The following is a 23,265-nucleotide window of genomic DNA, read 5'->3' as shown; positions in this document are numbered from 1 at the left end:
TAATTTTGTAGGTTTTAGACACTGGTTTATCAGCCAGTAAAGTTTTAATTAGTTCATTGTACTTAGCAATTTTATCAATGTGGTTAGAACAAAGAGATAAAGAAGTTTTTAGTTGATCAATTGAACTTGATTTTTTTAAAAACTAGACCCCACAAAGTAAGATTTTTAATAAGGGAAAGATAGATGAATCCAGTCTTTTGCTGTTTAATTGCAAGTTAGGGTATAAGGGTAGAGGTTGAAAGGATAAGGCTATTCCATAAAGATGTACCCACAGGATTCATTAAACTCCATGTAGACTCCATGCAGAGCTTACATAGAGTGTATCTGTACCAGCAATGGTGGTCAGCTTGCTTGTCAGCATGCAATGCATATTAATGAGACACAGCACACCTAAGCTAGGTTTCATGGCTCGCAACAGTATTGCTGGCCACAAAACCTTGTAAACAAACATGGATAGTGAGTCTGTGCAAAGGAGAAAACACATGGTCCGTGATTTGCGCAGAATGCCACAATGATCACCAGGGTTATCTCTTAAAGAAAGAAATGGGGACAAAAGACATATATAATGTTGGGGCAAAGGATGACAAATAGAGGTCATACCTCTCAAGCTCTTGGTACAAGAAATCTGGACAAAGCATGACATACCGTAAGGTCAAAGGCACAAATATCGGGACACATTTTAAATATTGCTCTTATAAATGTAGAAAGTTGCTAGAATAACAGAAGTTGTGTTAGCATGCAATTTCTGAAGGACACAATGTCTGAAACTCAAAGACATGTCATTATTCAGTGATTTTAATCCTCAGATCATACTAGTGATTTTTCAAAAAAACATACACTGTTTGAGGAACAGGACAAAAATAAGAGGCAAAAATCTGGACAGTTGTGAGTTATGCTAGGATACACTTATTAAATATAGCTCTTACAAATGTAGAAAGTTGTTAGAATGACAGGTTTTGCATTCCCATGAATTTTCAGAAGGGTATGAAGTCTGTGACTCAAATATCTGTCACTATTTTCTGTCTTCAACCCTCAATACTTCAACAATGATTTGCCAAAAAACCACCATTGAATGAAAAATCCACCAAACATGTGAGGCAAAATCTGGATATTCTGCAAAACTTTGTACAGTTGATAGGTACTGCTGTACAAATAGCTGTCATTTTGTTAGTGCAACATATCTGCACAGAGGCCAACTTAATGAGAGGACAAATAACCAGTATTATGGACATATATGACAAGAGATGTCACATGAGAATGTGCTCAAATGTAACATTCTCAACCTCTTAGAGTGAGAAATGTGGACATACTGCCTATTGTGATCTGGTCTAGGGTTTGACATAATCACACATGCAGGTATTGTTGAGAAAACCCCCAAGTTGGGGATTAAACCTCATGCCAGTTGATGGGTAAACAAATGGCTCATTGACAGAATATGTCATGTAACAGTTGGTGAATCAAACTGTACCAGTAGAACTGTCACCATTAACAAACCCCCAGGATCTGTGCTTGGCCCTTCACTGTTTGAACTGTATTTCTTGACAGTTCAGGCTAAAGTATATGTCCTTTGATTTACCAGTGTTTGCTGATTCTTGCATATTGTGTGCAGTCATTGAGTCCACCAATGCTGATAATATAGTAAGGGAGGAGCAAGCCATGCAATTGAATAGTAACAAAGGCACATGATCTACAAATAAATGCAGAAATGTGTGTTTGTAATGTTGTCCATCTGAAAAGTGGAGTTCCAAGTTAATCACAGCATTGACAACAGTCCTGCTTTGAAGAAACTGAGTGATATGAGCACTGTGAACAAATTTAGATAGCAGCCTGAACTTTGTCCGCCAAGTAGCCAAACTGCTATTGAAAGCCTTTGTTTTGCACATCATAATAAACACCATAATATTGACATCTTAGGATTGCATGACAGCAGTGGAGTCAGACTACGTTACATCACTAATAGAGTATAATGCTCTTTTTTACATGTACCTCACCAGACACATGCAGCAGTTGGAGACACCACAGCACTTTCTCAGCAAGATAACACAGGACCTACACACCATCCCTTTATGGATGTGGATAGATTAAATCCATGTCACTGTAAACTTTATTATATAGGATGATATGACCTCTGTCTGGCCTCCAGGCCAGTCTCTGACCCTGCCTGGTGGAAGTACTGCATATCCAAAAACGTAATATACCTGATGACATTAGCAGTGTCTGTTGTGGACAAGATAGCAGTGTCCACATGCTGGTGTAAAAGGCACTTTGTAATGTCAACCAGTTGATCACACACACACACACACACACACACACACACACACACACACACACACACACACACACACACAATGCACCCCAACTGACTACAGTGGGAATAGGACCCCTACTTATCTAAATACATAGACTACAGTACCTTATGCAAGTACCACAGCTCTAATGTGACTTGGAGTGTGTCCCTCAGCACTTTATAGCTGATGAGATCAGCAGTGTCTGGTGAGAAGAATATGATAATAACAATGTTCCATATGCTGGTGAAAAAGGCTCTCTGTAATGTTAAACAACAGTTCACAATCCCCCACCCCAGTTGACTGCAGTAAGAATAGAACCCCTACCTGTCTAGGTTTACAGACTATAGACCCCAGTACTTTATGCAAGCACCACAGCTGAAATGTGACTTGGATTGCATCAGACAACACTTTATAGCTGATGTTTCATCAGTGTCTTGTGAGGAGAATGTGGCAATAACAATGATCAGCATGCTGGTGTAAACTTTGTAATGTCAAGTAACAGCTCACGCACACACCAGTGGATTGCAGTGAGAATAGAACTCCTAATTATCTTAGTACACAGACTACAGACCACAATACTTTACTCAAGCTCCACAGCTCAAGCATGACGTGGAGTATATCAGGCAACACTTTATAGCTGATGACATCAGCAGTGACTGGTGAGGAGAATATGGTAATAACAGTGATCCACATGCTGGTGTAAAAGGCATTTTGTAATGTCAAGTAAGAGCTCACCCACCAGACTACAGACCACAGTAGTGGGAGGCATGCATGAAATGAATGTGTAAGCATGTCCAAGTATCAAAAAACTGGTAATCCATGCCATTGGCATATCGCCTACTCAGAGGTGATCTCTGCCTAACACACAAAGCTATGTCAAACCCAGAGTAATTGGACATTCTCCACTTAAAGAAATTCTTATCTCTCCAAGCTACATGCTGTGGGGACCTAAACCTTGTCGCCACAATAAACAGAACATGCTGGAGGGATAGATTCCTGTCCCAGAGACTTCCCATACTCTGGAACATACTACCTATCGATATCAAACAAAGCTCCTCATTAGCACTCTTCAGAAAAATCTTGATGATTGGATGGGAAATAGGAAATTCACCCTGGGGATCACTTCTGTGGCTCTGCTCAACAGTGGCACAGGAAAATAATTTTCTTGTGTGGCGAAAGCCAGGGTACCTTTTGGCTAGGTTTATATAGGCCCTAGGGCCAATAGCCTAGTACCTACCTATGAACCTATGAACCTATGGAGAAGTAACTATAGGCTACACATGTCTGCTCTGCTGTCTAGACACACACACACACACACACACACACACACACACACACACACACACACACACACACACACACACACACACACACACACACACACACACACTCGACTGCAGTGAGAATAGAACCCCTACCTAAGTACACCGACTACAGAACACAGTACTTAAAGCAAGTACCGGGAATACCATTTTTTATAACACTGCTGCTTAGGTCCTTCCACTAGGCAAAGTTTGGCACCTGATAAGGAGTACCCAACGTCCCCTCGTAGTGATGATTATGATGCTGATGACAATGGCATAGATTCTATTTAAGGTGACATGAATACTGTCAGTTTGGGTCACACACAATGTGTGAGGGGGCAGAGCAAGCCATTTTCATCATGTAACAGTTTAGACACTGGGGCAATTAACCTATTTGTAGTCAGATTCCAGTGTCTCCATCAGGTATTGCAGAATAACAAATTACAGAAACTTCACATGGTACATATGGATTTGCTTCTTTTTAATTGTTCTTCTCAATGTATAGTGGTTTACATATGCGTGGATACTGTAGCATATGAAAATGTAAAACATTTATCATTTGTTCACAGAAATATCAACAACAGTGCCAGCAGTGGTTGATGATGGTACAGGACACCAGGATAATGTTGGCAGCCATATAACAGTCAATGATGGTGATGCCATTACTCTCATAATCATGACACAGCCTTTGACAGTGGCACACAACCACAAATCATACTGACAGGAGCCTCACTCCCACAGCAGGTCAGTGCTGGGTGATGGGCTCTGGTCCATGGGAATATGCTTTTTTCAGAAGGGGTTAAATCCACATGAAGCCCAAACTCTCTCTCTTTCTCTCTCTCTCTCTCTCTCTCTCTCTCTCTCTCTCTCTCTCAGATTCACATGTGGAAACCTTTGAATATGACAGGACAATGTCAGTAGCTGGAAGACCCAAAATAAATCCTATCCACTGGGGTGCCAGATAAAGTCAGTAATCACAGCTGGCTCCTAAAACATGTAATGCATTGTCTGAAGAACAGTAAATGAGTCAGGACATTGTCCAGGCACAGACTACTACTACTGAGAGCCAGGTAGAGATGCTAACATTGTTGCAAGGTATACATAACAGCATTTACCAATATATAGAAACAGTGGAGGTCATAGATGATACCATTATGATTCTCTTATGGAGTATGATTGCTCACACAGCATCCATGCTGGTCTCCATCTGCATACTTGTGAAGACTTAACAGACACACATTGCTGACATTGTCGAGCAAGACAGAAATTAGGTCCACACATGTAGAGGCTACTTTGAACATACAGCATAGGTGCCCAGTCATGTTCAGCATCCATGGATGTGAAAATCTCCAAGAATCAACATGTTGGATGTCATCAGAATCCAACAACACATCGAAGGGCCTCACAGTACAGGTCCATACACACACAGTACTCAACAGCCGATATTTAGCGTATCATCACATAGGTCATGCCATTGCAGCAACATTATGCATGACACAGTGCATATGTGACCTGTAGTTCCAATGTCGTACATGTTGAAGAGACACTGCTCCCAAATACTGGTGTCTACATCAAAGCAGAGCACTTGTACATGGTAAAAAACACATATATACTTTACGTATCTGGAAAAGTTTTAAATCTGATCAGATTATTACCAAAAATCCCTTAGCATGCAGGGTTAGGACCCAAACAATTGAACATATTAACACATCCTCACATTTTTAATGAGGCTGTTACTGCAGGAAAGGTTAACTATGTCATCAAACATGCCCTATTTCACAATGTCGCCTACAGTTCAGGCCATCCCCACCCCCATTGATGTGCCTTGCACCTGTGTTTCTGTGCAAATTATGACAGCTTTGAACATATCGACTATATATTTGTAAATGCTGTGTGGAGGAATGTCTGATGCACACTGTTAAGGGTCTATATTAATTTGTTGAAGTTTAATTTCCGTGAGCCTTTCTTTATCAACCCGAAGCCATCAAAGTTTCACTTCAGTGAACATTCACATCCACGAAAGATTTACATAGGGAAAGGAAAATGTTGGCCAGCAGTAGAAATTTGCCCTTCTTTCCATTGTAGTGCAATCTCTGAGTTGGTATATATTTATTTTATTTATTTATTTATTTACTGTTGGTTAACCAGGATGGTCCATTGGGCCAAGTGAACCCATTTTCAATGGAGTCCTGGGGAGAAAAGCTCCAACAAGAATACATGTCACAGAGATATACATTACATAGCATACAACTCATAGCAAGGTAATGTTTACAAACAGTAGAATTATCCACGAAAATAATGGTAAAGTGTAGTTATATACATTTTTTTTTTTTTTTTTTTTATATTTAGGATAGGATTATGAGCAAAATATAGGAGATGAAAGTAATAAGGATAGAGGAAGTGGAGAATGATTACATGGGGAGGGAGCAGGAGCATTCCCATCTGGATGTTAGGTAGGAGTGAATTGTTTTTTTAAAGGTAGGAAGGCTAGCGATGGTGCGAATGGATATATATATATATATATATATATATATATATATATATATATATATATATATATAGTTGGCGGGGTGTGGAGCCACAGCTATCTTGGGTGAATTTGACATACTGCAGTGTGTGTTAAAGTCATAGTGTTGGCCAGCTGCTTCCTTTCCCTGTTTACATTTTTTTTTTTATGTGAACATTCAATGAAGTGAATGTTCAGTGGTTTCAGGTTGATGAAGAAAGGTTCGAGGAAATGAACCCTGACAAATTGATATAGACCCCACTGTTAGATAACCATACGTTAAACAGCATATCCTCCAATTTACATTACATGCACCAAGTTTTATGTTTGTGACTTTACATTGTTAAGTAGTATTTGTCATGGGCCATAGTTGTGCACTAGATGCCATCATGCTGCCACCTGCACTGCTGTATCATATACAAGCCTGTCTGAAGGGGGGTGAATTGCTGCAGTCATCAGATGACTGTCATTTTACTCACTGCTACAAGTTCCAGGATGTACATGGAAAGGAGTTGCATGACTATTTTGGGGTTCCACTGGTGGTGGTTATGGCATTGATGTACCAGACCAACACAAAATCATATTATGCAAAAATGCAACACACAGTAAACATTCTACATATAATAACAGGGTCACTCTGATGATCCCCTCAGACTCATTCAAGCAACAGAAATGGACTTTAAGCATGGCTCCCATCTGCCTCTGCCAGTAAAGTGTTGTAGCATTTGTTGGCAACAGCAGCTTCCTCTAGGATCAAAACTGATGCCATAAGCTAAGGTTCAAGTGCAAATCCTATATCATCTGAAAAAAAACATAATTGGCAGGGAGAGCATGTGGAAATGGAGTGGTTAAGCATCATACCTTTCTGATTGTTTATGCAATTACCTATGGCTGCGTGTGGTGAGTAATGATGCATTTGCCTAATATGTGCCTATGTGTTATCTGTCTATGCAGGAAAAGGAGGCACCATCAACTTGTTTGCCAAATGTGGGACTCATGAGCACTAACAGGATGCTGGGTCAAGACATTGGTGATATACTGCTGTGTATTGCACACCAAATGGTAACTGATGTAATAGTAACTTTCGTGTTAATTCTCCACCCCACCCCCACTGGACCAGATGGAGTCCCTAATAGCCACACGTGTGCAATCTATCAAAGCAAGCACCATTGGGGAAGTGTTCCAGATCATTAAAAACATGCATGGTGGTAGCTGCAGTGTCTGTGGAAAATAGATATGATCATCCTTACTAATTAGAATAACACAGTGAAACTGATCTAGTATCTTTGTGACCAAAGAATGTGAGATACTCACCATGTCCATTGTGTGTCTCTGAAAAGTTCCCATGGAAGGTATAGTGAGAACTACATATAGATCTTGGTATCTAAAGAGACAAGCAAACCATGCATTCCTCCACTTCCAGCTTTTGGACCACAGAAGATCATTAAAGCTCTTATTATGTTCCTTTCCGTATTAAACTGGTCAAGAACCCCCTGTTCCTCACAACTGTAATGAGCTAACCATTGCCGGTAATGTTTTCACCTTTGTCACAGAGCTCTGCCAACTACACTGAGTAATGGTACCACGGCTGAAAGCCTTCAAATTGTGAAAGTATAAAACTATCTACTACCCTGAGTGTTTTTACAGACCACAAATTGACTAGAAATGGTGATGCCTGCCTTTTATACCCTATGTGCACGGCATTCTCTTGCTTGTCATTCTGCAACTCTAATTTGCAAAAGGTGGGAAATGTGCTGCATTAGCATACCATCACAATATCATTTGTACTCATTTTCTCATTTAAATGTCATTATGTACTCATTTTCATATGACCTTTTCTTCCAAATTTTGGACACATTCATACATACACAGCAATGCGCTATGGATTGAATTGTAATTGTGAGAATGTCTGCCACTTGTGCAGATGTGCACTGTGCATGTGTAACTGATCGTCAATATCATCCTTTATTCTCTAACAGTCTACTCACGGTGGTGGTGCTGCGGTAGCGTTGTCACCTCGCAGTAAGATGCTGTCCGGTTTGATTCTCAGCTTGAGCTTCTTCTGCGTGTAGACATGCGTGAATGGGTATACCTTTGTTGAAGGTTGTGCGTCAGGGCTGGTAACTCGGCACGTAAAAATCAACTACCAATCATGAGCGGACCAGAGTTCCACTGTGGAGTCCCCTAACCGGGAAAAGCCGAAAGACGCAACAACATTCTCTAACAGTCTAGATCCATTCATCCATCCATCCATCCATCCACAATCCCTTTTTCCCATTTTTTTTTTTTACAAGGAGTTGAGTGACAATCATTTAGACCCAAGGTTCAGACCACCAGGTCCCTAGCCCTGCTATAGGTGTTCTTTCATACCACACACTCACACGCATACTCACACCTATGGCCAACTTACAGTATCCAATCCACCAATTGCATGTCTGTGGAATGTGTGAGGAAACTAGAGCACCTGGTGAAAACCAGCCCAAACACAGGGAGGACATGCAGACTATATATGTATTAAGTGGAAAAGTCAGCTTCTTTCACTGTATCAGTTATTTTAGGGGGTAGTGCTAAATGTCACTGTCTTGACTTTTTTAGGAATCAAGTTTTAGGAATACATTTATAGCCCATATTCACTCCCTTGCATCATCCTGTGGCCTTCTACCCCTGTGCCCCCATCCATAGATGGGTCTACAGCTTCTGTTTACCTCTCCTGGTCTACTACATTTGTGTTGGAGCCAGTCAAGGAACCTAAGGTCATTCAGGGGTTTCTTGCTGATACCTTCCACTGGGAGCGGGGTGACCTTTGACATGCTTGCCCCACCCAGTTGGACTGTGTGGTTGTACCCAAGGGCTAAGCATGCAATAAGAATGTGTGGTACTTCACCCCACCTTTTCAGCAGCTCAGCCATGTCCCCACCCTATTCTGCACTTTGGTCTATGTCCCCTATAATAGTATCTCTAGCCTCCCACAGAGATCACCGATGGGGATGCCCACACAACCCTTCCCCTACCAATTCCTCCCTGCCACATCATCAGTTACCTGAGCTGCTAATCAAACCAGGGAAAGCTGAGCTGTATTATCCCTCTATGTCACCACAGCAACAAGTTTCTAGAATAAATGTCTTTGGAAAATAGCAGAAAGAAAAATTCCTTGATTGTCTGACAATGCTTAGTACATAATCGACACAAATATGGGTTCAGTATTTTGGATATTATATTTTATATTCAGGTGCAAGTTTTTCAAGTATGAAAATTCATGGGTGCACAATAATGAATATGATACTGAATTTAGAAAAAAATATTTTAATACTTCAACAGTTTCCAGATTCATAAGAATGATTTCTTAATGCTCACAAGTATATATAACCTTCCTTTGAGCATCATATTGCAGAGGTGAAAATGTGTTTCCCCTCTTTACTTTCTATGCTTGTACAGTTTGTTTTATTATTATTGCTATTATTATTATTATTATTATTATTATTATTATTATTATTATTATTATTATTATTATTATTATTATTATTATTATTATTATTATTATTATTATTATTATTATCTTCACACAACTGTTTTAGCAGTTGCTTAACCAGGGGGAGGGGGAGTGCAAACTTAATTACTAAAACAATAAAGATTAACCAGAATAATGGTTTCCTTTGAGTTAAAGTCAGAATTACTGATATGGCTGACACATAGGTGCCGGAACCTTACAGTTAGGGGGAGGGAGTGCCCCCCTACACACTTTTACAGCTGTAAGACCTGTAACTCCATAGTGTTTTTCTTTAAGGAGGACTCATGCATGTCACATGCAAACATGAATTAATTTAAATACAAAGCGCACAAAAACGCTATGTTCCTTTCTGGTCACATCATTGCTGTTGCTAGCACACGCTATGCTGCCAGAGTTACCCATGCTAAGGAGAAGTGCTCCATTACTTATTGTATGCAGGAGAAGTGCTGCGTTACTTCTGTTACTTATTGTATGCAGGAGAACTGCTCCATTACTTATTGTATGCAGGAGAACTGCCCTGTTACTTCATTTATGCAGGAGAAGTGCTCTGTTACTTCTTTTATTCAGGAGAAGTGCAATGTTACTTATTTTATGAAGGTGTGTGTGTGTGTGTGTGTGTGTGTGTGTGTGTGTGTGTGTGTGTGGGTGTGTGTGGGTGTGTGTGTGTGTGTGTGTGTGTGTGTGTGTGTGTGTGTGTGTGTGTGTGTGTGTGTGTGTGTGTGTGTTTGTGCATGCATGTATGTATGATGCGAATGTGTGTATGTGTATAAGAGGATGAGAATACAACAGCAAGAATTAGGGCAAGCAATGGGTATGCATTAGATGTATATGACATTTCAAACAGAGAATGTGATTAATGTTTCAAGCAGGGAATTAAATTATTAGGAATTATGTTTGTTAGTTCTTGTTTATATTTTGTACTCTCTTTGTTACCCCTTTGCCTGATTTATTTTTTTATTTACGTTGCTTTTCTTCAAATTTACATGTGAAGTTGTTGCATTATAAATGTTGCAGTGTGTGTGTGTGCGTGTGTGTGTGTGTATGTGTGTGTGCGCATGTGTGCGTGTGTGCGCACGTGTGTGTTGTTAAATATTGCTAGTGGACTGATTAGCTGTAATCAGATATGACCTTGCTATTTGTATTAAAGATGTCAGAGACAAGATTTTTTTTTAATTCAATTCTGTCTGCATGTTGTTAAAGTGCATTTACTGCTGATTATTAATACTGTTTATTGTGCTAGATTTCTCTTCATTGGGACATATCATGTTTATTTTTTCCTAAAGAGCATAGGGCATCTGTTGGTGTTCCAGGCATTCTACTCACTTCTGTTTCAATTTTAAAAGTTAATTTTCTGTTCAGCTGTGGCTTCTAAGTGTAGCCTTTAAATTGTGCTGCACAGTAGGAACTTCTGCTCTATTTGGCTGGTCTGTTTTGTGCTCTTATGTTTCTGAAACACATCAGGGAAGTGTACATTTTATTTAATCCAGTTCCATATGTGTAAATTGTGTTTACTGATAATCTGTTAATATTGTTTACTATGCCAGAGTTTTGTTCTTTGGGGAACATTTTTGGATTACAAAGTATGCATTCTGGGCATGTTGCTTTCTTCAGGCTTAATTGATTTTCTAGTTTTGCCTTTCAAGTGCAGCATACTATGGCCTCTTTAATTTATTTGATTGGACTGCTTTCTGTTACATTTCCTTGATTTACACTTCTGCTGAAATGACCAGCTCTAACAGAATTTAATCATTTAATAGTTTACATGATATCAGAGAAAGTGTGATCTTTTCATTTATTCCAATTACATCGGAGGGCTTTTAAAGTGCATTTGCTGGTGATCAGTTAATAATGCCAGAGGTTGTGTTTCTATTTTTGACACTTTTTACCTTTTTTCTAATAAGAATATGATATTTGCTGGTGTTCTGAGTGTTTTCCTCAATGTAGGCTTAATCTAAAGTTGATCTTTTGCTTGAATCACTCTATAGGTCTCCACGAACCAGGATGAAAGTGTCACTGCAGCAATCCACTAACACAACACCACCATAGTAACCAAACACTCGTACCACCACAAAGTAATAATTCAGACCAAGTTCCGGTGCAATAAAGGTTATCCAAAGTAGGCACAATAAGCAGATAGCAGTTGATAAAATAAAATGAGGGTTTAATGTCTAATAAGCAAAGCCACCAACAATGAAGATCAACGACCAAACATTCAAATTCCTTTAGATATAAAGTGCAAACATTAAGTGCTTTCGTCTCCACATCAGGAGACCTCTTCAGAATAACTTTACATAAATCAAGTTTGCCTTATATACATATTGCACTACCTCATTAATCAATTAATTTGTTAATTAACTAAATGGTTGTTGTATTAATATTCCTATTCAAACAGAGTTAGCTAAGTAAAAGTTTCTTTGGCTTAATAAAATAAAATAAAATCCTGCTTGGCTTAATAAAAAATATTCCTATTGAGTAGTGATTACATTCAATAGGACATTCACGTAAAACATCACATTTATATTTATATTTGTACAATAAAAATATAAAGGAAAAGCAAAAAATTCAAGCAGTTTATAAGCAACTCTTCTTTGCCACTTGCTTCATTGTACAAGCCCTATCTGTATAGTGTCTCATATGGACAAACACTGGTATTATCAGTTAACATACATTATTCCTTCCATGAAAAAACATGCAGGTATAATAGCCCCTTTTTTTTTTAAAAAAATTCATTTGAGTTATAACATTATTAAATCAAATTCCATATAATTATACAAGCATAAATATGTAAAAAATGTAAAAATATAAGACAGCATATATATAATTAATATAATTGACAATAAAAACCTTATAAATATATAAATGTATAAATATATAAAATGTTGATATTAAAATACTTGAAGTGTTTGTAAATACATAATGAATGGTGTGAGTGTGTATATGTTTGTATATGAATATATAATGTATAATAAATATATAATTAAATAATTAAATGCATAAATAAGTAAACATTAAAATAAATACTGAGTCAAGTGTTGAATATTTTCTGAGTAAAAAGTTTTTTTGTATAGTATTTACTAACGCACTCTCGTTTTTCAACTTTAAACACAAGAAAGTTTAGTTTCCTGTAATACAATGTCAAATCTAACTGCAGATAGATGCTGAACACTAAAATTGAAAAATAAAAATAAAAATAAAAATAAAAACCAAAACCCCCTCTATCCGGATATGATGTGCATAAGACCCAGTGAAGTGATCCTGTTATACTCATGTGCTATGTCATTTGTAATAGTGACCTTCACCAGCTGGATACATACATGCCATCTCTTTAAGCTATATACTGAGACTTGCCACCTGGATGTTCACCTGTCAAGTCATTGAGGTATGTTCTCTGTCATGCTAAGCCTATTAAGTGGGACAGTTACCAGTCATGTCCTTATGTTATGGTGAACCCCCCCCAAAGCTTGATATTTACCTGTCATGTCCATGTGCTTTACTCTCTGTCATGGTAATCCCTCCCTAATTTTGACTTTTACCTTTCATGCCAGGTCATATGCTACTTTCCTTCATCTACTGGCTTCAATCAGTCCCTATCACTGCCATGTATGATAGGGGTTAGAATCCTGAGCATTTCCTGAAAAATTAAGTTAAATACTATACTGGGGGTTCAATAAACTCTGTGTAGTCTTAGTGTGAAACCTTCATGTGTTTGTGTGGTGAGCAGCAGTGCTAATTGCATACGCATGATGTGCATAGTGCTTACACATAGACAAGTGTGGTTATAGTCACCAGCAACAGTGTTGCCAGCCAGGAAACCATGTAAAGCAACACAGGCACCAGCAGACATGGTAACCAGTTTATCTACAGGCAAACTAGGTCTGTAGAAATGCATAGAATGCTATAATGATTAACAGAGTTATCAATAAAGCAATGTATATAGTTCCAACACATTACAAGAAAGTGTGTATACTGCAGAGTATTGTGGAAACCTGTTTCGGGCACACACCGAATAAAAGTTGTGTATATGGCCAGTAAGGGAACATATACTGCATTATAAATACATAGTCAGGGGAAGTGTGTGCCTTGAAAAGGGACACACAGATGAATTGTAGGAATGGACATGGGGAAAAGGACAGTTGAAACATGGCAATGTACAGCAGACGAGAGCATGTCAATGAAGACAGTTGCAGTGTGAACACAAATCACATATTGGCATGACACAGTATGGACTGCACAGTTACTGTATATTATGTGACTGTCGCACAAGGTGACATATTAATGGAAAAGATTATTTGTGATGTAAACATCCTGACATAAACAATGGAGAGGACATATATAATTGATCATCTATGCAATATGGGTTAGGTGCACACTGTGAAGCTGTGCAAAATGAGTTGCCTGAATATGAATGTCATGTCAGCACAGGTATCATCCAAACAGGACACATAGTAGCAGGCTAATGGACAACAGTAGACAGAAGCACGCACAATCATGGATGATGTCAGAAGAATACCAACAGTAATCAGATGTCTTTGACAAAACATATGTGATTGTGAGTGATCATAGATGGTTAAGCAAGAACACACTTGTACAACTATTATGGTCTGTCAGCAATGTATGAGGTAAATCAAGTACAACTTCCTCAAACTTAACATTTGCTGAAGATGTTAGGAGGGATGCAGTTATACCTGTATTTGAGATTACAACCAATCCAGGCTAGTTGACAGGTGTGCATGGCATATATATGGCACAATCTACACTGTCATGAATGTAACCCATACCATCAATGTTGTCAATCAGCTATGTATTTACTATGTGCAAAACAGGAACACATATCACACATGCATCTTGTTTAACACCTTGATGGGGGTTCTGCACCATCAACCACTAATGTTTACAGTATGCAACAAAAAATACTGAAGTATGGCCAATAGGATGTGTGGAGCTCACTGTGGTAAATGTGGTACATTTGAGTTCCTCATTCCTGGAATATGTGTTTTGAGGTACAGGAAAAAAAAATGCATTGTCCTCAGTTGTTGGTCTGATGAGGGCTGAGCACTATGGAACTCTAATGCCCTTTGATGTGGATATCCTGCACATACTCAGGAGTTATGTTACATACAAGGGAGTAGTCATCACTGTGGACACATGCTGGTCAACATCCTACATACCATCTACTTGAGTACACAGGTCACATACCACTTGCTCTGCTCATAGGGGTGTGCTGTCCATATCATACTTAGCTGGTATATTTGATTTTATACTGTCACTGATCCCCCCCCCATGAGTTTGCTCATCTACTGTGTCTCCATAGCTGTGGCAGCAATCTTTTGTGCGTGTTGATACTTTCTGTATTATACCACTACCACACAAGGATTCAATGATTGCCCACAATCAGGTCACATTCACGTTGTCAAACTTTTAAAAGTTTGAACGTCATATAGTCGAAACCATATGTTCGAACTTGTAAAACTTTGAACGTTTCAACGGAGATCTCCATAAGGAAAGCTTTCCCTTTCCTGTAATGTAGTGTGATCTCAGAGTTGGTATATTTAAGTAGCAGGGGTGGGGATTTATATTACGTTTTCGAACTTTTAAAGTTTGAACATATGGTGTCGACCGTATGGTGTTCGAACTTTTAAAAGTTTGACAATGTGATATAGACCCCCCCCCAAAACAATCTGCAGTCCTCCACAAAGCTGGTTGGATAAAGGATGTGTACGTCATTCTTGATGTCTGAGACTTAAATAATGAATAGGAAAGGGCCTAGCACAGAGTTCTGAGGTACAGGCCTGATCACTGGACTCTAGATATAGGTCACGTCACACACTTCAACATATTTATCTGTCACATATCTAATCCAGTGGTCTACCCACTTGGTGATATAGGTGTGTATGGACACTTGTGACAGTTTCTCAGTAATGCCTCACTGTGGATTTGTGTCAAATGCCTTGGCCAGGTCAAGTTACATAGGATGACACTGTTTTCAACGTGCATGCCCTTGTTGACCTTCTTTAGGACATTGAACAGAAATAATGATGTAGCCTGAATAAATCATATGTATTTTGCACACAGTTGGGATATAAACTGTGTCCTTTTAGAAAAGGTACATGAAGACTTGTTAATCTACCTCACAGATGAGGAGAGCAAAGATGGGTCTTTCTATGCATACATCAGGTGATGTCCCCCACCCTAGTCAGAAGGATGCATGTTGATGTACACCCTTCTATGGGAACATAGTCTGTCTGAAGGCTGTGGGGAAATATGGCTCCAACTGTGTCTGGTAGGTACATGGTGTGAGTCATGCTATTGGCAACCTGTGATGTTGTCAGGGCCCACTTATTCTTTGCTATTAACCATACATTTATGCTTTGGCTTATGGCCAGTGTGGTGACAGAGAGGTGATGTTTGAGGTAAACTGTCAGCTAGCAGATTGTCTGTTTCCTCTGGTTGGGTATGCCTGGTGGCATCCACATACAAATGGGTACTTAGTTGTGTATTTCACTTAACATTTCCCTTTAATTGGAATAAATGATTAGTGAAAAGACCTACAAATACAACGCTGGTCATTCATCACATTCCACACAATGGTACTACGCACACAGTTGTACAGCTGTACCACTGTTGCATAGTTACATCAATTGCACAACATATGCCTATACATGTTTCATGGACAAGTTGTATCTGAGCAGCCTAATGCCATATCAGGACATATTAGTTCTCAGTTGTCTGTGGCTCATGCAGAACATTTCCTGACACAAATGCTAATAGTGTAATGGTGCACATAATGATGCTGCTGACCACCTCAATAATCCTCAGGTATAGCAACACAACTGGCATTCAATGAATTCCAAAAGGTTACAACTGAAACAAAACATGATACATTGGTTGTGTATATCACAGCATAACAGCATGTGTATGAGACAAGACTTATGTGACCATGTAATCAATATAAAGTCATATTGATGTTCTATCACAGAGCACTTTATGATGGTATGTAGACACATGCACACCTGTGCCATACTGCAAGTGTCACTGTGGTGGCTGAATGTGAACTGTGTAGATGGGTGACCTGCTCCACTACAACACATGTCCTAATGTGTCAACAATACATATATACAAGTGTATCATACCATATCAACAGTTCTCAGAAGGCATATTGCTACAGCTGATATCAAAGGAGCATGTAACGCAATGGCAGCAGTGGCCATCAATACATGAGCTCACATCACAGATTGTAAGACTCTGTTGTAGCCATACTGTACATCCACTCCTCAATATAGCATATGTCAATGACAGCAACATTGACATGTCAACTGTTCATAAGGTCATAGGACATTATTAGGCTAATGGCCACATTTACATGAAATCCTAGCCATTATTATACCATGTAAAAATCAATTCCTATATCTATAATATAGAAGATACTAAGACTATTGTGGAACTGTACATATTTGTTGGATTGCATTACATCCTGCCACTGTCTATATGGGACATGTGCACAATACCATGACAGAATTAACAATCACACATGCAGTGATCTGGAGATGGCTTGCAGAGGCTCAGGGAAGGACTTTGCTTCATGATGTGTGTATGCATGTTTGGCATGAGGACATCCTCCACTCCTCTACAGGAAGGATGTCGTGTGGTCAGAATAAAAGGAAGATGCGGGACTACATAAAAGGTACTACAAGTGGTAGTGAAATGAAGAGCTATTCCAAAGATCATACAATGACCATAATGTATCACAAACCACACACACACACACACACACACACATATACACACACACACACACATATACAGACACACACACACACACACACACACACACACACACACACACACACACACACACACACACACAGCAGTAGACTCGGCCTGATTTGAACATTACACCTGTGTAGGTATAGAAGGTGAATGCCATGCAATGTTGCAGTAGCATCACCACATATGTCTGACTGTAACACTGTCATGTTGCACTTTATAGAGTTTGATAGGAGAATGTATTGGGAGGAGTGTAGGCATGGATGTGGAGTCACGTCCCTATGTAAAAGTCTCTCAAAAGTGATATAGTTGTATGCATAGACTCACAAGCTGCCTGCTGTCAGATTAGAACACATATATATGTAGGTAAACTAGCTTGCAAATACAGTAGTCAATGTTACTGCCACAGTACATAATTGCCTTGACTATTGTCAGAGTGCATGTTATACAGAATACCATCATTGTATGCTACAACAAGATGTTTGGGTGAGGGTCTGACATAGCTGTGAACTCACACATTGTTCTAAAATTGTCTCCATAGTGATTGTTGAATGCAGTGAGAACAGAACCCCTACCTATTTACAGAACATAGAACTTAATGCATGTGCCATAGCACAATATTGTTTTTTATAGTTTCAGACAACACTTTATAGCTGATTATATCAGCAGAGGTTGGTGAGAAGAAGATGGTCATAGCAGTGTCCCACATGCTGGGCTCACACACACACACACACACACACACACACACACACACACACACACACACACACACACACACACACACACACACACTAGTTGACTGTAGTGGGAACAGAACTCCTACCTAAGTATATTGACTAGAGAACTCAGTGTTTAACTCAAGCACCACAGCACAAGCCTAGCTTAGAGAGTGTCGGACAACACTTTATAAGTGATGACATCAGGAATGCCTGGGTAGAAGAGGATGGTAATAGCAGTGTCCCACATGTGGATGGAAAATGGTCTTTTGAATGTCAACCATGTGAACAAATGCATATACACCACTTGACTGCAGTGAGAACAGAATGCCTACCTAAGTACACTTACTAGAAAGCTCAGTATTTAACACAAGCATCACAGCACAAGTCTGACATTTGCAATGCTGCAGGATCATTTATAGTGGATGACATCATCATTGGATTTTTGAGACAAGATGTGAAGCCTGAATTAAATGGATGTGTAGGCATGTAGAACTGTCAAAATATTGGTATTCCAGGTGATTGTACTGATGAGTGAAGGATACGCAGTTATGCTCTCCTGACTAGACAGGCATACCAGTTGACTGCAATGAGGACAGAACCCCTAACTAAGTAAGTATACTGGCACAAGTCTGACTTTTACAATGCTGTTGTACAATTTATAATGGATGACATCATTACTGAATGCTTGAGAAAAGATCTCGGGAGGCCTGTATGAAATTAATGGTTAGTCATGTACGACTGTCAAGATATTAAATTTCTGCATGGTATCAGATTGATGAGTGTGCGAAATGTAGTATTTGCTGTTGTGTTTCCATTGTGCAGGTATTCTTTATGAGACAGCTTTACAAACTATATGCAAACAGCTGTCCATATTGCTACAAGTACTGGAAAATCAAAATATGTATTTCAGTATTAAGATGTACATGGTATATAAGAAAGTATTTTTTTATTTATTTCTGTAATGTAGTTAATGTATTTGGGACTGAAAGACCACGTTTCAAGTGCATGGATGCAGGTAGCACATGGCTACAGTGTAAATATGTGTTCCTTCCTTAAAAAGTGCCTTCCTTTTGTTTGTGTTTTTACATGTACTTTCATGGCACGAAGACTAAATGGGCAGTAAACATAAGTAATACATGCTAAGGTGCACTTTTCAAAGTGCATCGAGTAGCTAGTTTTCCAATGAATGGCAAAGTGTTTGCACATACAAGATACACATTTATACTGCTTTCCCCATTTGTCCGTAATTAAGCAATGAAAAAACATGAGCACTGTGGATGATGCTGACTGTAAGAAAGGCACCTGCTGATTATCTGCCCCTATGTCAGCAGGTGTAATTGTACTGAAATGTTTCTTTTGAGCCCAGATGATACAGGTTTTGAATTCTGGTATATCTAATACTTTTAAGTATGTATTTAGAATGCAATGAAATAATTCTTTATTCTACTTTCATTGTGTTACCTTAGCATAGTGTGTTTAAGCAGCATTGCAGGGAAGTGACCACACCATTGAAGAGCCGTTCACTGTTGTTTAGCATTGGTACATGATGCCAAACTGTGCACAAACACAGAGGACAAAAAGTGAATGGCTTCATTGTTTTTTTTTTCACTTATGTGTGTTGCATGTGATTCTATTTTTTGACCAGAATGAAGGTGTTAAAATGGAGAAGATGTGAAAGCGGTGAAATAGGGGGCAAGCAGGTTGAAGAACAAAGGGAAAGCACTATAGGAATGTGAAGGAGGGAGGAAGGAAAGAACCATAGTAAAATGAAAATATATACAGAGTATTAGTTGAATTTGGACTGTCACCTCAGCAAAGAGGAGTGAAAACAACTCGGTCATGCTGTATAGTCAATTAGACCACATCAAGTGTGTCAAGAGAACACCTGTTGAAAGAGGAAAGCTATGTGTCAGACAATATTTTTTTTTTTTGGGGGACAGATGCCCGTCTTTTATTTTTTTACTTCAGTAAGAGAGGAATGTTGGGTAAGGGACATAGGTATTTCTGGGTCAGGTAAGTAGGGCAGGTGAGGAAGCAGATGCAGACAAGCAGGACAAAGAAGTCAAGACATGGTGAGGGGCACAACAGTTTGTTGAACACCATGACTGGGGATAGGGAGGGGACATTGGGTGCACATACCCATCACCAATGGTGCTATGCATGACCCTACTGACCAAGCCTGGCAACTCCTAGCAGGAGATAGAATACCCACCTTCACCACCACTTCCTGAGGATACCACAGCACTTGCTGCTGAGGTAATGCTACCTGATGTGGAGGGCCCAGGTAGTGCAGGGGCAGCAGAGGAATTACTGCTAGGTTGGTTCCAGATGTGCTGGGCATCATTGCAGGAGCCAGTGGAGCTGGGCAGGCTGAACCACAATGGCTGGCCTATCTCTCTGTGCTATAAAGCATTTTGTGAGTTGTAAGAAATTGATGATATGAAAACATTGTCACCGCACATATAAAAATAAAAAGTGGATAAGGGCAGAGGTAAGAGAAACAAAAAAGAGATAGTACCATCATATATGATGTACAATGAATTCTTACAATATAAAGAATTTCTTTCTACTCGTACATTTAAATATTCCTCTTAACACATGCAAACTATAGCTAATGAATGCTCAAAGTAATCCTTACAATGTGCATATATTGTATATATGCTTGATTAAATTATACAGACTAAGTTAACACAAGGAGTTTATGCCACTTCTGTTGAAAATATTATGAAATATTTTTAAATGAGTTGACTATATATTTGTTACTTCTGGTATTTGAACCCACAGCATCTGACTATAGTATTAGAATCGATTCCTACAGTTGACTTGTGCTACAGAGTGAAGCATGCTTGCTTGATTTTACAGTTAGGATGTGCATGCTTAATTTATTACTACTGTATAGAAGAGCAATACTTTAGATAAAATAATAGTTACATTGTGCTATATATTTACAGACCCCTTTCTTCCCTCATTCTTTTCAAATGCTCAGCATAAGCCTCTCTAGTCATCATTATATCCTCGCTGGCAGTGGAATAAAAAGAAGAGAACTAAACAAGAACATTATGCATACCAGTCTTGCATATATGCTGTCAATCTAGTTTAAAATGCTCTTTATCTGTATACTTACACAATTGAGGGATATCAGCAGTTCTAAAGTCAGCCAGCCACTGGTTAAGAATATTCTGTGTGCCTTGTGAGGTCATTAAAATGGTGCCTACACTGTTCTGCAGTGTGTGAGTGTGTGAAATGCCAGTTATTCTGGAGAGAGCCTTGGCCAGACTATTCCATGCCTCAGATTTGTACTGGAAGCCAGTATAGTCCCCCTGCAAGCACCTTCAGCTGTGCTGCTTTACAGGGAGTCCAATGAAGATTCTGGACTCCTTGACACCCCACCTTTGAGCCCTAAATTGGGCACCTTCTCTTCTACCTCCAGACATGTCTAATCAGGGCAAACAGCAACAGATAATAGTGCTTTCCTGCCGAATGGTGTTATAGTGTTTATTACTAGTGGGCAAAACTGAACCATGATTCCAACTACATTTTGTGATGTTAAGCAGAGAGCAGCAGTGCCAAACAGAGAGGAAAGCAGTTTTTGAAATAGGAAGGTTAATCTGACAGTTGGTATTAGCTTATGGGCTGGTTGCTGCTGTAACTGCTAGTTGATTCAACTTTGCAGACATGTATTGGGGAATAAATTTTATGACCTGACACTTTTTTGTGTGGCTTTACATGCTGATAAAATAAATTTGTACCATGTGGGATTCAAACCTATACATTAGAGACAGAACACATTTCTCAATATAAGTAATTCAATAAAGGTGTTTAAAAAAATAAATAAATAACATTCAATTAAAAAAATGCATTTTTCAATATATGTAATTTTTCATTCTTGCCACAGAAAAAGAGCATGTTGGACATGCTCATTAATTTTATATAAATACACCTGACAGAGTGAGGGATTAACCACGTATAAGTGTGACCTGACAATGTCCTGATTTATACATTCATGTGTATTCATGTGTATTTTATTATCATTCAGGTCTGAAGGCCATCCAAGGCCAAAGAAGATAATTATAATTACAAAATCGGAATATTCAGTATACCTTCTGTCACACATATAATTCATATGAGCTCCACTGCTATGCATACTTATTGTTACTTATACTCATGTTAATTGTTTGTCTTTGTTTTTTTAAAAGTGAGTGGACAATCATTAATAAAATTGTGATTGTGCTAGACTGGAGCCCTGGCAAATATGTATTGTGAGCATTAACTTATACCAGTTGCCACAGGGAAGGTTGGACTGCAAGTGTATTTTTTACAGTCATTACTGTGCACAGTGCCCATTGCAGTTGAGACCTTGTTTGTCATAGCTGCTCATTACTTATACATATACATATACATTAAAGAGTTGAGCATTTAAACATGTATGTGTGTGACATGACACTTCAGAAAATAAATGTGCAATTGCAGAACCATAATTCTACTGATACCCACAGTTACACTTTTAATATGTATATGCTATCCTGCGTATGCTCAATGCAACTGCTGTAGACAGTTATTTCTATGATTGATTATTGTTTTCATGTTAATTTTAATATAAGGTAAACTGGAACAACAGGAATAAAATCTGGACTTTGCTGGATTAGAACGCAGGATCATCTGTATTGCAGTCCTACCCTTACAACTGCTGCCACAGGAACAGTTAAGAAAGAGCTGTATATTTTCATATTCATTATTAAATATGTGTGGTAACCATCATGCAATGCCACTTAGCAGGGTTGTGCGGCAGCAAACCATAGAGTACAAAATGTATCCATTTTGAAATTGTCTACTGTCTGCTTCCTGTTTCCGGGTGTTCTAGACCTGCAGGTATTGGGAGAGGTTGCTAGCCACCGTGCAATTCTGCTTAGTTGGTTTGTGAGATGGCAATAAAAAAGTGCAGTAATGTGTCCATTTTGAAACTGAGTACTGTCTGCTTCCTGTGTGGGCCATTAGACTAGGTTTCTGTGAAGTCAAGCAACATGCAAATGTGACAGGCAATGCTCACCTTGTTTTATTCCTGTGAGCAGTGTTTATTAGGTTTCATCCTTAAAAGACAAAGGTGGTATTTGAACCATGATCTACAAATAGTATATGCTGTGTGGTTTACCATGTTTAGCAGGTGTGCTATACAAAC

Source organism: Protopterus annectens, chromosome 3.part0 (genome assembly GCF_019279795.1).
Source record: "Protopterus annectens isolate FY-2018-M chromosome 3.part0, PAN1.0, whole genome shotgun sequence".
NCBI lineage: Eukaryota > Metazoa > Chordata > Ceratodontiformes > Protopteridae > Protopterus > Protopterus annectens.
This window is presented reverse-complemented; position numbering follows the sequence as displayed.